The sequence below is a fragment of the Monodon monoceros genome, unplaced genomic scaffold, assembly GCF_005190385.1.
Source record: "Monodon monoceros isolate NGI ecotype Baffin Bay Population unplaced genomic scaffold, NGI_Narwhal_1 Contig2119_ctg1, whole genome shotgun sequence".
Lineage (NCBI taxonomy): Eukaryota > Metazoa > Chordata > Mammalia > Artiodactyla > Monodontidae > Monodon > Monodon monoceros.
Window position 1 is genome coordinate 1 of NW_021698018.1, and position 12857 is coordinate 12857.

Here is a 12857-nt window from a genome sequence, read left to right on the forward strand (position 1 = left end):
GCCCCCGCGCGCAGGGTGGGCAGAGGGGAGCCGGCGCCGGCCGGGGGGCACAGACTCGGCCGCGGGGACCCCGCGCTTCCGAGGGGCGCCCGAGCCGGTCTGCGGTTGGCTCTGCAGGGCTGGGGACCCCGGTCCCCCCGGTCCCCCCGGGCCTGGAATGTCGGCGGGCTTGCCCTTCTGTACTTTAGGATCTGACATGTAGGGTTTCTTTTTCCTGGTAGTTTATTCTTAGCGCTGTCAACGTGCTTAGTGTTTTTAATTTTTTTTAATTTTTCAGGGCACCCTTTCCTCCCTCTCTCCAGTTTTTTTGTGTTTCTGTTTTGTTTTGTTTTAGTCAGGCATTTTGTCCCTCTGATCTTGAGTGGGTGGGCTGGCAGGACACTTGGAGAGGAGGCGTTCTGTCCCCTGATCTTGAGTGGCCTTTGGAAAATGACAGGCCAGACGGAAATTTACACAGGCGTCCGGTGATTCCAGAAATGCAGGGTGTCCGGCTAGGTGGGCGCCCGGCCTGTCGTCCCCCGTGGCGGCGTGGTGCGCGTGTTCCTTGTCTCAGGGTTTACGCTTGGGCCCCGCAGCCCACCTTCCAAAGGGAAAGCGCAGCGGGCGCCTTGGGCCGGCGCCTTTGGGGCGCCCTTTCGTGCGCTCGGCTTGCGGGGGACCGGCGTCCAGGCGACCCGGCGGGGAAGCCCGCGCGACCCGACCGTCGCGCGGGTTCCGTGTGTGTCAGTTTGTGGAAAGTGTGTCGCGCGCGGCCGGGGTCGGGGTCGGGACGCTGGGACCACCTGGGAGCCGATGTAGAGGGATATGATTTCCATTTTCAAGGCGCATTCATCCTGTGCAGGGAGACAGCCTAACATAAAATTTGCCTAACAAAAAATATATTAACAGGTGGAAAGACTATCTCCCAGTTGAACAGCGGATGCCTGGGACTCGTTTCATTGCTTTCAAAGTTCCTTTAAAAAAGGTGAGCAAAAGTTAATACCATATTCTTCCAGAAATCTGAATTCACCATATAGAGCCCTGGCTCTCAACCCCGTCGTACTCCATTTTCCCGTTTTATAGCAAATACTTTTTAATACCTCTTTTACTATCCAGAAATGGGATTCATAGACAAATACAACCAACTTTTGTACTTAATTAAAAAACAAAAAAAAAAACAATGCAATGCCCTAACTATAAATAAAGAATAAAGTAATTTATAAGAAAGTAATATGTATCTCAGTATGTAAATGTTTGGGGATGACTATACTAGAAATAAAGAAATAGTCGGTTACTTGTACCATGAATGCAATAAACTGTGGACTTTGATTGATAACGATGTGTCAGTGTTGGTTCATGAATTCTAACAAATGAAGCACACTGGTATGGCATGTTGGTAATGGGGAAGGCTGTGTGGGATGAAGGAGAGAGGGTATAAGTGGGAACTGTGTACATTTTGCTCAGTTTTGCTGTGAATCTCAAACTGCTCTAAAACTAGTCTACTAATTAAGAAAAAAAGTGTGTGTTGCTGACACTTGAATAACCAAAGAGATCAGTGGAACAGGGTACATGTATAAGCCAAATACATGAAAGAATATTTAGCAGTGAAAGCCATCCTTCCTATATGTAGATATTCAAGAAGTATTTATTTCTGTGTCTATTTTCAGGCACTCCGCTTGGAGCTGGCAATACAGTGGTAGGCAAAATTGATGTGGTCCCTGCCTTCTGGGAGTTTCGAGTCAGGTTAGGAGACCAACATGAAATAAACAAACATAGAAATAACTATATAGAAGTGAGCTTATTTTCTTCCGTCTAATCTCTCTGGAAGAAAGGATTGTAATATCGCTTGTAAGCTACAGAGGAGGAAACTTTACTTTGAATCTCATATGTTAGCATCCCAGGGTTTGAATAAATGGATAATATAGTAAAGGATTTTAAACATATGTTCTTCCTTATTTTATTCTTTCTGACAGAGTTTTGAAAAGAATCTTGCTCCAGAAGAACGTTTCTCCCCCTTGGATCTCTTAACAAAATCCAAGGACAGAATGAAGAACTTGGGCTGATTATTGACTTAGCAAATACTCGCCGCTCTTACAAGCCAGAGGTAAATGGAAGGCGTAATTGAAAATGACCTTCTTTCTGATACTGTAATAATTCATAGTAGTTCAGTAGTTATCATCTTATGCTAAGGTGAGTCCTGGCCTTCTCTCGTGGGTTCAAAAAGGGAAGCTAGTGGTTTCCTTCAATACACATTTGTAATTGCTGTTTCAAAATGAGATGAAAGATATGAATTGAACTATAGTATTTGGCAGTAGGCTCTAGATATGCTTAAGAAATTCTATAAGCTTCCATGTTCTACATTTTGAAAATGAAGTAAACTTTTAGCAGTTACAGTAGTATCCTAAAAAGAAAGAAAGGTATGTCCATTATGTCTTTAGCACTTATGTTAAGCAGTTGCCTGAGCATGTTTAAGCATCAGTGTAAAAGACAATTGTTCTCTAAGTTTTATGCTTCCTTTTCCTGATGCCTTCTGATATAGTACAGAAACCCATCTATTCTCTTGGCCCATGTAGGACATTCCAGTGCAAAAGAATTATCCTCCTTCTGACCTGTTCCATGGCCTTGGGAGACAGTAACACCTAATGTCTTTTAATATTTGTAGAGCAGTTTGCCATTTAGAAAGTTCTTTCATATCCATTGACTTAGTTAATCTTCACAGCAATCCTTTGCTCTTGAAGTGGAAGTAGTACTGATATCTCCTACTGAGTGCTTACCCTGCACTAAGCTCAGAGGATAGACAACTACAATTACTAATTTTCCAGACGATGAAACTGACTCTCGGAAAAGGAAGAATTGAAATTTCAGCTCTGTTATTGCTTTTTTTTTTATTGTGGTAAAATATAGAGAAATCATATTTCTTTTAACCGTTTATAAATATGCAGTTCAGTGGCATTAAGTACAGTCACAGTGTTGTGTAACCATCACCGCTGTCTAGAACCAAAACTTTTTCATCGTCCTCAACAAAAACTCTGTAACCATCAAACAGTAACAACCCCATTTTCCCTCCCACCAACCCTTGGTAACCTCTATTCTATTTTCTGTCTCTGTGAATTGGCCTATTCTAGGTACCTCGTGTAAGTGGAATCTGCAGTATTTGTCCTTCTGTGTCTGGCTTATTGCACTAAACATCGTGTTTTCAAGGTTCATCCATGTTATAGCACGTAACGAAATGCCATTTCTTTTTTGGCTTAGAAAATCCCATTGTGTGTATATAGACCATAGTTTGTTATTCAACGGTTGATTGACACTTGGTTGTTTTCCACCTTGTAGGTATTGTGAATCATGCTGCTATGATCATTGGTGTACAGATATTTGTTCAAATCCCTGCTTTCAGTTCTGTTAGATGTGCAGCGTAGGTAGTAGCAGAGTTGTTGGATCATAGCCTACTGCCAAATACTAAGCTCTACGCTTAACCTGTGAGAAAGTGCCAAACTGTTTTCTACAGTGTCGTCTTGTTTTTAAACAATTATCACAAATTTTAAGCATATACAAAAGTATAAAACTACTGTGAGTGTTCCTTGTATACCCATGAACTCATCCAGCTTTCTTATTTACCAACTGATGGCTGTCATGTTTTATCTATACCCCCACCTGTTTCACCCCATTCCGTATTATCTTGAAGCAGCTCCGAGACAACATGTAAATTACACCTGTACGTTTTTGGTACGTGCATTTAAAATATAGGACTTTTATTCCTTAATATCATTTTTTAATATTAAATACCCAGGGAGTGCTCAAATTTGCAGTTGTCTCCTAAACGTCATAAAAAATTGTCTATAAGAATTTTGAATTAGATCCAAATAAGGTCCACACTTTGCCGTGGATTGTTAGGTCTCTGAAGTCTTGTTTAATCTATAGGTTCTCCCTCCATGTCTCTCTCACTTTTTTTTTCCTCCTTGAATTTTGTTTTTAAAGAAACCAGGTAATTTGTCCCATCTAGATGCCGATGATTACATTCCATGTGTTGGTAACATATTCTTCAGTCCTTTTATTTCCTGTAAATCGGTAGTTGATCTGAATGAAGCTTGCATGTTTTGTTTTGGCAAGACAGTTTCACGGGTGATGATGTGTTCTTCCATGGAGACGTATATAGTTGTGTCTTTCTGTGGTATTAGCAGTCACTGATGATTCATGCCTACATCCATTAATTCAGTTGAGGCTTCAAAGAATGGTGAATTCTGTTGTTCCTTTTTTCACTTATTAGCTGGGTATATTTGTACGAGGAGAAGATTCCCCTCATCAGCTGTTTGGTTGCTCAGTTGTAGAGGCATGATTCTCTTCTTTTACTTAACAGTTTTCAAAATAATGAGTTGATTCACAAATATCCTCCAGTGTTGACCAGTTTTGTAAAATTTTATTTATTCCTATCACCGTGGACTCCGTTACAGTTATTATTCTAACTGAGGCCCTATCTTTGGCCAGTTGGAGCTTCTCGGTGACTCCTGAGTCCTTTTGACATGACATCAGTTGTTTCTAGACTTTTTCAGTGGTCAGAGCTAGGAAATATGTACGTTTGTTTTTAATATTTTTAAAATATGTCATAGGTTCCTCCTGCTACTTTCCATTTAAATTCAGAACTAGAGAATTTTCACTTATCCTTTTCTGTCTTCTATTGATAGTCTACTTTCTCCCACCTCAAGAATACCAGTTCTCAACAATGCCTGAAATTGCCTCTGTTTCCTAATTCGAATCCAAGTTCTTCTGACTCTATTCTACTACTCTCCTTAAATCACAGCCGCTTTATGGCCCTTGAAATGTAAGATAGAACATAAATGTAGGTAGAACTGTTTATATCATTTTGAGTTACATGTGCATTCATTCACATAGATTTGCTTTTCCTTTTGCATGCCTGGTAACTGTCCGTTCTGCAGTTTTAATGAAAATCAAGTGATAATTACTGGTTAAAGCAGCTTTGGAAAAAATGGCTCTCATCAGAATGACTGACATACAAAGTTTAATGTACTCTCCTGGTTTATATTCTGCCTTCTCTAATTAATTTTTTATTCTTTCCCTACAAAGGAAATAATACATATTTTCATGGTTTTGCCTTGTAGGACTTACCAGAAACTCTTCCTTATTTAAAAATGTGTACAATTGGGCATCAGGTGTCAGATGACGACACTAGTTTTAAATTCCAGTGTGCTGTTAATGGGTTTCTGAAAGAACATAAAGATAACGGTGAGTTGCTTTTGTGTTTGTTTTTGTTTTTCCTTTACCTGAACTTTGGTATGCATTTTGAGTGGGGTTGGGGATTTTTAACATTTTTAATAGTTCTGACATTAGTGTCAAGTTGTGTTTGGTAACATTAAGGTGGAAATGTCAGACGGTGCTAATAGAGTACGGTGTTTTTCCTGTTTATGGTCACAAACAATTTAGTTTAGTTTGGAAAGTGATCTTTGTGAGAAATATGAACTGAGCTAGCTTACTTATCTCTTTTTTAAAAATTTGAATGGAAAATACATGAAAACATAAAAATGTTCTTTTGTCCTGTTTATTGGTTGAGAGGTGGAAGAAAAGGTTTAGACTCTCAGGTTCTTAGCGTACATAAAAGAGAAAACAAAAAGCAAAGGTTCAGAGTGAGACAGATCCCTAGAAGCAAAACAAAACAGAGTGGACCAGGTAGAGTGACTTCCTCATCATATATGTGTTTAAGATATTTTTGCTGCTTTTACCCTTCGGGTGCAAGTGAGGAAGAACACTACCACCTCTTACTCTTATCTTCAGACAGGAAGAACTTAAAAGGCTGGTGTTTTCTTGTTTCCGCTTTAAGATCTACTCTGTTGATAGTAGGTCTTAATAGCGTGTGAATTTTAAGGATCCACTTGCCTTTTTCTAGCATCTAACTATCAGAAGGAACATGGTGTTTGCCATGTTTTAAGACTGAGGAATCTTTTGTCTTTGGAACACCACTGACGCCCATGTGAAAGTGTTCATTTTGTCCTCTTTCTAAATTTAGCCTGAGGAGTGTGCACTTTATTAACAGACAGTAAATATTCCGTGTATATATAAAATGATGCACGTATATACATAAAACAGGGAGTAGGGGAGAGGGAATAGAGATGGAGGTGGGAAGATAGGGGATAGGAGGCGAGAGAGAGAGGGAGAGACTGGAATTTCAAGATAAATTTTCATTCTATAACCTGGTTGCTTAATGCAGGTACTAGCTCTTAAATATCTTCAGCCCTATTCACAGATCTTCCGTGTACTTTAGCTTTAAAACTTGAGAGGCTTGGCCTGTCCTGTGATAACCAGGGTGTCTAGAAAGGAGGCAAATTATCTGATGTGTTTAAACTGTAGTCACAGAAATGTTACCTCTTAAGACGTTAGGGCGCAGCTGCCGGCCTACTCACTTCCTCCAGGCTCCTTTGTGTGTGTTCTGTCTGTTCCGCGTGGGCTAGAAGATCCTTACAAGTGCATGAGAACACGTTTGTAAACCTTGATTGTTCACATGTTATACCAAGTGTAGTCCATTGCATATGCTGACTCCTCTGTGGGTCTTCTGCATGCAGTGGGCTAACTTCACCATGCTGTCTGCCATTGCAGTCTCAGGACCTTAGTTATGGTCCATTGGTGACTTCCTCTGCTGTAAGGCCCTCCCACAGATGCCAGGCTCACTGATAATGAGGAGGAGACTATACTACGCACTCCCTAGAATTGGTAGAGACTCAGAAAATGAATTGTTTCAGTAAACACCGAGAGCCTTATAGGTTTGTTGTTAGGGCACGGGGATACGGAGGTGAGTAGAAGTCTTTGTTCAGTAGCAACTTACAGTTGTCTAGGAAGAGAAACATGTAGTGAGTATAAGTGGGTTAATTATGATAAAAGAATCAAGTGCAGCAGGAATATAGAGGAGAAATTGAGGAAGGCCTGACCGAGGAGACAGCGTTTGAGCTGGGCTTGGGGGAAGAGGATTTTGCCGGAATGAGGAAAGGACAGCCCAGGTATTGGGGACAGGTACAAAAGGCCCAGGGCTTGAACTTGTGCTCTGGAGGGGCAGCCTCTGGTGTGACTAGAGGGTAGTGTGAAAGGGCAAAGAAGTCATACATTCATTTTCAGCAAATATTTGTATAACACCTTCTAAGTTGAAGGCACTGTTCTAGGAAGTAGGAAGAGAACAAAGTTCTTGCCCTTACGTACTTTCCATTCTAGTGGGGGAGAGAGATGAATAAATAAGTCAATATGTGGAGTGTCAAGCGGTGGTAAATGCTTTGGAGAATAACAAAAGAAGATGAAGAGGTGAGGGAATGTGGTAGGTGATCAGGGAAGTCCCCTCTATTAAGATGTCGATTGAGCAGAGCCTTGCGGTGAGAAACAAGCCATTGGATATCTGGGAGAGTGGAGATGGGGTGGGAGGGTGTGTTCTGGGAGAGTGGAGATGGGGTGGGAGGGTGTGTTCTGAAGCAGAAGGAATAGTAGGTGCAAAGTCCCTGAGGCACGCCTGTGCTTGGCATGTTTGAGGAATAGTAAGGAAGCCAGTGTGGCTGGACAGGGGAAAGTGAGTGAGGGCAGGGCAGTAGAGAATGAGATCAGGGGAGGCTGGCAGGGCAAAGGAGGGAGGTGGATGATGTAGGTCCTTGTAAGTCATAGTTTGAACTTATAATTCAGTTGGAGAGACAGACTGATATTTGTTTATAAAGAGTTCTCAATGCTGTGCTAACAACCTGGGCTGTATTCTGTGCTAAGTGAAGATGTTCAAGCGACAGAGCAATCCAGCCAAGTTTATATTTTAGAAAGATAACAGCGTCACTATCCAAGACACATTGTAGACTATGTATGTAGTACGTGTATAGTGTGCTGCTCTTCTATAAACTACAGGATACCTGTTACGTACAAATACTTACATACAAGATACGAGTGTGAATGTAAGCGCTTGGGAAATATCTGAAAGAACCACACAAGAAACTGGGAGAGTCGGACAACTTTCCATGTCCCGTATGATTGGAATGCTGAAGGGTACACACACGAACTAACGGACGTGTGCTACCAGCCTCCGGCTAAGGAGGGAAATTGCAGGCATCAGAATCCTCTTTACCGATCAAGCGCGTTAATCCGCCTGCGTGATGACAGTCATCTCGACACGCCACGCGGTGGCGCATGCGCGGTAGAAGGAGGTCCGCGAGCTGCGTGGGCTTGTGCCTAGGCGCCTGTGGTTCGTGGCCTTGTGCTGGCACCGGGGATGCCGGGTTGGCGACTTTGGCACTCCTGGCGGGGGTGACATGAGCCAGTTCGTCGGCCACGAGGAAGGGCGGAAAGCACATCCCGGAAAGGTAATACGCCTTGGCCCCTGGGCGTTGCCGGTGGAGCTCGGAGCCCCTGGGCCTGGGCTTCCGTCTCTTGTGCTGTCGCCTGTCACAGTGGCCCCCGTGCGCTGGCCCGTCCGCGCTGTGCTAGGGGGTGCTGGTCGTCTCGCGGCTCAGTTCATAGTAGCTGAAAGGGACAGTGTGTGATGTTCTGATTTCTCCCCATCGTTTTAAAAGGGAGGCTCTGGCCATTGCTCCTTGGGTAAAATGCAGCGGGACTGCTTTTTAAGATGGGACTGTCAGTGTTGGGGACCCTCCTTAATTACCAGGATGGGATCCCCTTCAGTTCCTCAAGCTGTGTTGTTTAGGCACAGAAAATGTGAGTAATAGGCACCGGAACTAAGTTTGAGTGAAAAAACGCACCGGTACCGCCGAGTTTTCCATCGAGACAGTTGATCTGTGTTGTCTCTTGGAATTATAAAGGGCGTACTGTTGCTTCCTAACCAGTGTCCTTTGAGAACTCTACCTCTGTACGTTCAAATGATGAATTTTGAGGCTTTGCTCATACGTGTAGTAAACCCTTAAATTCCCTAAGACCTTCCTTTCCTCCGTCTCATACCCCATTAAGCCCGCTTCAGTTTATCTCCTGAATTTCTTCTGAATCTGTCAACTCTTCCTCAACATCCTAATACTGAACTTGCCTGTCTGTTGCAATGAGGTCCGAACTAGTGTCCATATATCTTGTTTCCTTCCAATCCATTCTTCACACAAGAAACCTTAGAAGCAAGTTGGGACATTGCTCATAAACATGGCTCAAAAACATTGTTTTGAGAATAGAAAACAAACTGTTGGCCTTTAACACTCTGCGTGGTCTAGAATCCTGTCTGCTTCTCTGCTACGTGGACTCCAGCTTGGTGCCTCTCCAACTTTAATATGGGTATGCCTCTCTTGTGGATCTTGTTAAATGCAGGCTGTAATTCAGTAGTTCTGGGTGGGGCCTGGATTCTGTGCTTCTAACGAGCTCCTAGGTGACGGTGACCCTGAGAGCAAGGGTCCAGCTCCTGCCTTTCTCCCTTCTTTCTGGAAGAGCAGGACGTCTGCCCCCCCGGGAGGAGAAAACATCTGCAACGTGACTACTAGTAGCCAGCTTCCCTCACAGGCAAGGGACCTTTACCACTGCTCCCTACCATTTTGTCTGAGGCGCAGCAAGCCAAAACACTGACATGCTGAGGTTTGCAGCAAAGAGGAGGTTTATTCACAAGGCAGCCAAGCGAGGAAGTGACGTGACAATAGCTCTCAAATCCGCCTCCCCAAAGGCAAGGGGCTTGGGGTATCTATGGGATAAAGAAAAAAGAAGCAGGGCAGTATGAGGCACGGGGAGCATGAGGAAAGGTGATTGGGAAAAGGTGTGCCCATCATTGTTCTGAGCTGGCGTAACTAGGCTACGGGGCTCAGCACATTCTCAGGCTGTAGTTTTCGGCCCTCTGATGGCAGGAGGTCAAAAGGCACTGGGCCAGGTGGAAGATCGGTGGTCCTCTCCAGTCTTAACCAGCTCAGCCTAACTAGACACAGCTGATTCCAAGTTCCTGGACAATACCCGGGGCAAACATCTTATTGCTTATGCTACGTGCTATTTGGAGGACGTGCAAGTGTTCAAGCTACCTTGAGGAGTGAAGACAGGATTTGACTAATCCTTACACATGGTTTCACCTCCAGATGAGCAGAAGAGGCCTGTAGGCTGAATCTGGCTCCTGGCACCTGGAATTGGAGGCAGATGGTTTAAAAACAGGCTCTCCCGCCCTCTGTGTTATCTTAGGTAGATAGACTACTGAACCTTCCTGTGCCTGTTTCTCCACCAGCAGCATGGGGACACTCAGAGTCCCTCTCTTGGGGGCTGTTATGGGGGTTCAGTGAGCTATAGATGCATGCACAGGCACACGGGAGACACCCAGTGTGTGTTAGCTTCATGCTTACTTTTTATTAGGAGACCAGTATTGTTAGAAGATTTCTGGTTTGGACAACAAATTAGATAGGTGGTCATTACTATAGTTTATGCAACAGCAATTCACATTACCATTTGCAGAAAAGCAGTTGGTTGTCCAGTGGGGATTATAAACATCCATTTACCATGAGCTACTGAACAGATACTTTACACAGTAACTACTTCAAGTACTATTTAAGATCAATCCTCTATGTTGTCTTAAGCAGTTGTTAACCCCCAATTTCGTGAATAGTACCAAGTAAGTCACTTGAACATCAGCTAGAGCAATCTATTATCACTTAGCAAGCCTAAAGCTATAGTTCAACAATTTTATTTACTGTTCTATGACAAAAATGACTCTCAACAGCTATGCCCTGGATAAGTAATCAGCTAAAGCTAGTTTGACTGACCAAATCTGATTTACTGAGTTAATAAGCCAGTTGATTTAGAAAGGTCTAATGCATATTTCTCATCCATTCAGCATTAAACTGTTTCCCATGCCTAAAATGTCTTTTTTCCCATTCGTACATATCCAGATTCCTACTTCTGTGCCGTAGGGCTTGGCTGAACTACAACTGCCTTTAGTGACACTTTTCTCACCTGCACAATTGGAGATAATTTTAGTCTCCTCAAGACTCCCACGGGGTTACCTCTGTTGTGACACTTGACGATTTGGTGGCATATTTTACTTTATTTTATTTTAAATAGCCTTCCATTACTCCGTGCACATGAAACGGTAAATGCTTTCTCCTAGTAAACGTGTATAACGATTTTCTGAACTCTTCTGCTCTGGGCAAGATTCATGAATACACCAGGCAAACATAGTGAAAGAGGAGACAGTACTTGTGTTATATTCAGTTGGGTCTTGATACCTAAGTGTGACTCTTAACCAAGGATTATGCAGTAATTAAGGACACAGGTTAAAGTTGTTTAGAGTGTGTCCTAAAGTCTCCCTGGCAGAATTTAAATCTCTACTCTGGAAATTGTAGACCTGAGACAAATTACTTCCCTAAACTTCATTTCCTACATCTGAGAAAGATAATAGTATCTACCTTGTAGTAGACTGAATAGTACCATTGCCCCCAAATGTCCACCTTCTAATCCCCAGAACCTATGAATGTCACCTTAAATGGCAGAAGGGACTTTGCCAATGGGATGAAAGTAAGGGTTTTGAGATGGGGAGATTCTTCTGGACTACCTGGATGGACCCAGATGTAACCACTGGTGTTCTCGTAAGAGAGAGGCAGAGGGAGTGTTTACTCCAAAGAGAATGTGATGATGAGTTGGGGTTGGATTGATGTGGCCAGAAGTCAAGGAATGCTGTCAAGGAAACAGATTCTCCCTTAGAGCCTCTAGAAGGTGGATGGACGGCCTTGTCAACTCCTGGTTCCAGCCCAAGGAAACTGGTTTTGGACCTCTGTCTTCCAGAACCATAAGAGAATGAGTGTGTTTTGTTTTACGCAAGCTCATTGGTAGTCATTTGTTACAGCAGCCATAGGGAACTAATGCGTACCTCATAGGAACTATTTCTCCAATTAAAATGTGTGACTGGAAACACACTTGGTGGCATGTCTGACACACGGTAGGTATGCTACTGTGGGTAGTTCTTGGAAAGTAAAGCCTTGGTTTTTGAGGAATCATCAAAACCAGTACAATGGTTGCCATGTTTCTCCTTGTCCATCCTGGTGACAAACCTGTAGAGAGAGCTCCATCCTTTCCCACAGGACGCCCACCCCTAGTACTTACAGGGAAGAGGTTATGTCTCACTTCAGGCACCTTCCTCTTTCCCTTTCTACTTTTTGTTTCATTAATCTTCATCCAGCTGGCCTTTCTAAGTTAAAAAAACAAAACAAAACAAAACCATTTCTCAATGGATTCAGATACTACCCCAAGTTAATATTCCAACCATGTTCTTGTTCTTCTGGGTCTCACCACCAGAAATTTCTGAGCTGAAATCCTCTCTAGTTTCTAGGATCAGTCACTTTCTAATTTCTCCCTTCTCAAGTTCAGAGTCTTGTCAGTTTAGTCCCTTCCCTAACCACAACATCTATTAAGGTGACACAGCAAAGTGACGAAAGTCTAGACGGTCTGGTTTTCATCCTGGGTTTCTGCCCGCTACTTACTGTGTGGCATTAGGCAAGCTATTCAACCCCCCTGGGCCTCAGTTTCCCCCCAAAAAGGTGAATATTATGAACATTACCTACCTATAGGGTTGCCATTATGAGGATTAAGTGAGTTAATATTTGCTAAGCACTTAGAATATTACTTGTTATAGTCCAAGCACTACAGTTGTGCTTGTTAATAATAATAAATGCAATTCCAAGCGTATAACTTACTCAACTTTCTGTCATAACTTTGAAGTGTTGGTCTATCTGTTGGCCAGCGTTGCAGGGAAATGAGTCGAGGCATGGGCTGAGGCATTGCTACCAGTGCGTGGTGTGTTCCCAGAACTAGGAACAGCCGTGTGAAATAGGTAGTGGTTCTACTTGGAGACGGGGCAGACTGGAAAATGACAGCCCTGGAGGTGTGTCCATAGGTTTGGTGTCAGAGCTGCTGCCTGCTGAAGCACTGATGCCGGCCTAAGCCGTAAATGGAGG

General features: G+C 43.2%; 1 long non-coding RNA gene across 1 annotated transcript; it reads left to right on the top strand.

Annotated features, from left to right (window-relative positions):
* The first annotated feature begins 15 nt into the window (after positions 1 to 15).
* Positions 16 to 11531, top strand: LOC114894368. Its single transcript, XR_003793195.1, has 3 exons — positions 16 to 964; positions 1953 to 2083; positions 5094 to 11531. It is a non-coding gene; the product is annotated as an uncharacterized LOC114894368 (long non-coding RNA).
* The last annotated feature ends 1326 nt before the right edge of the window (positions 11532 to 12857 follow it).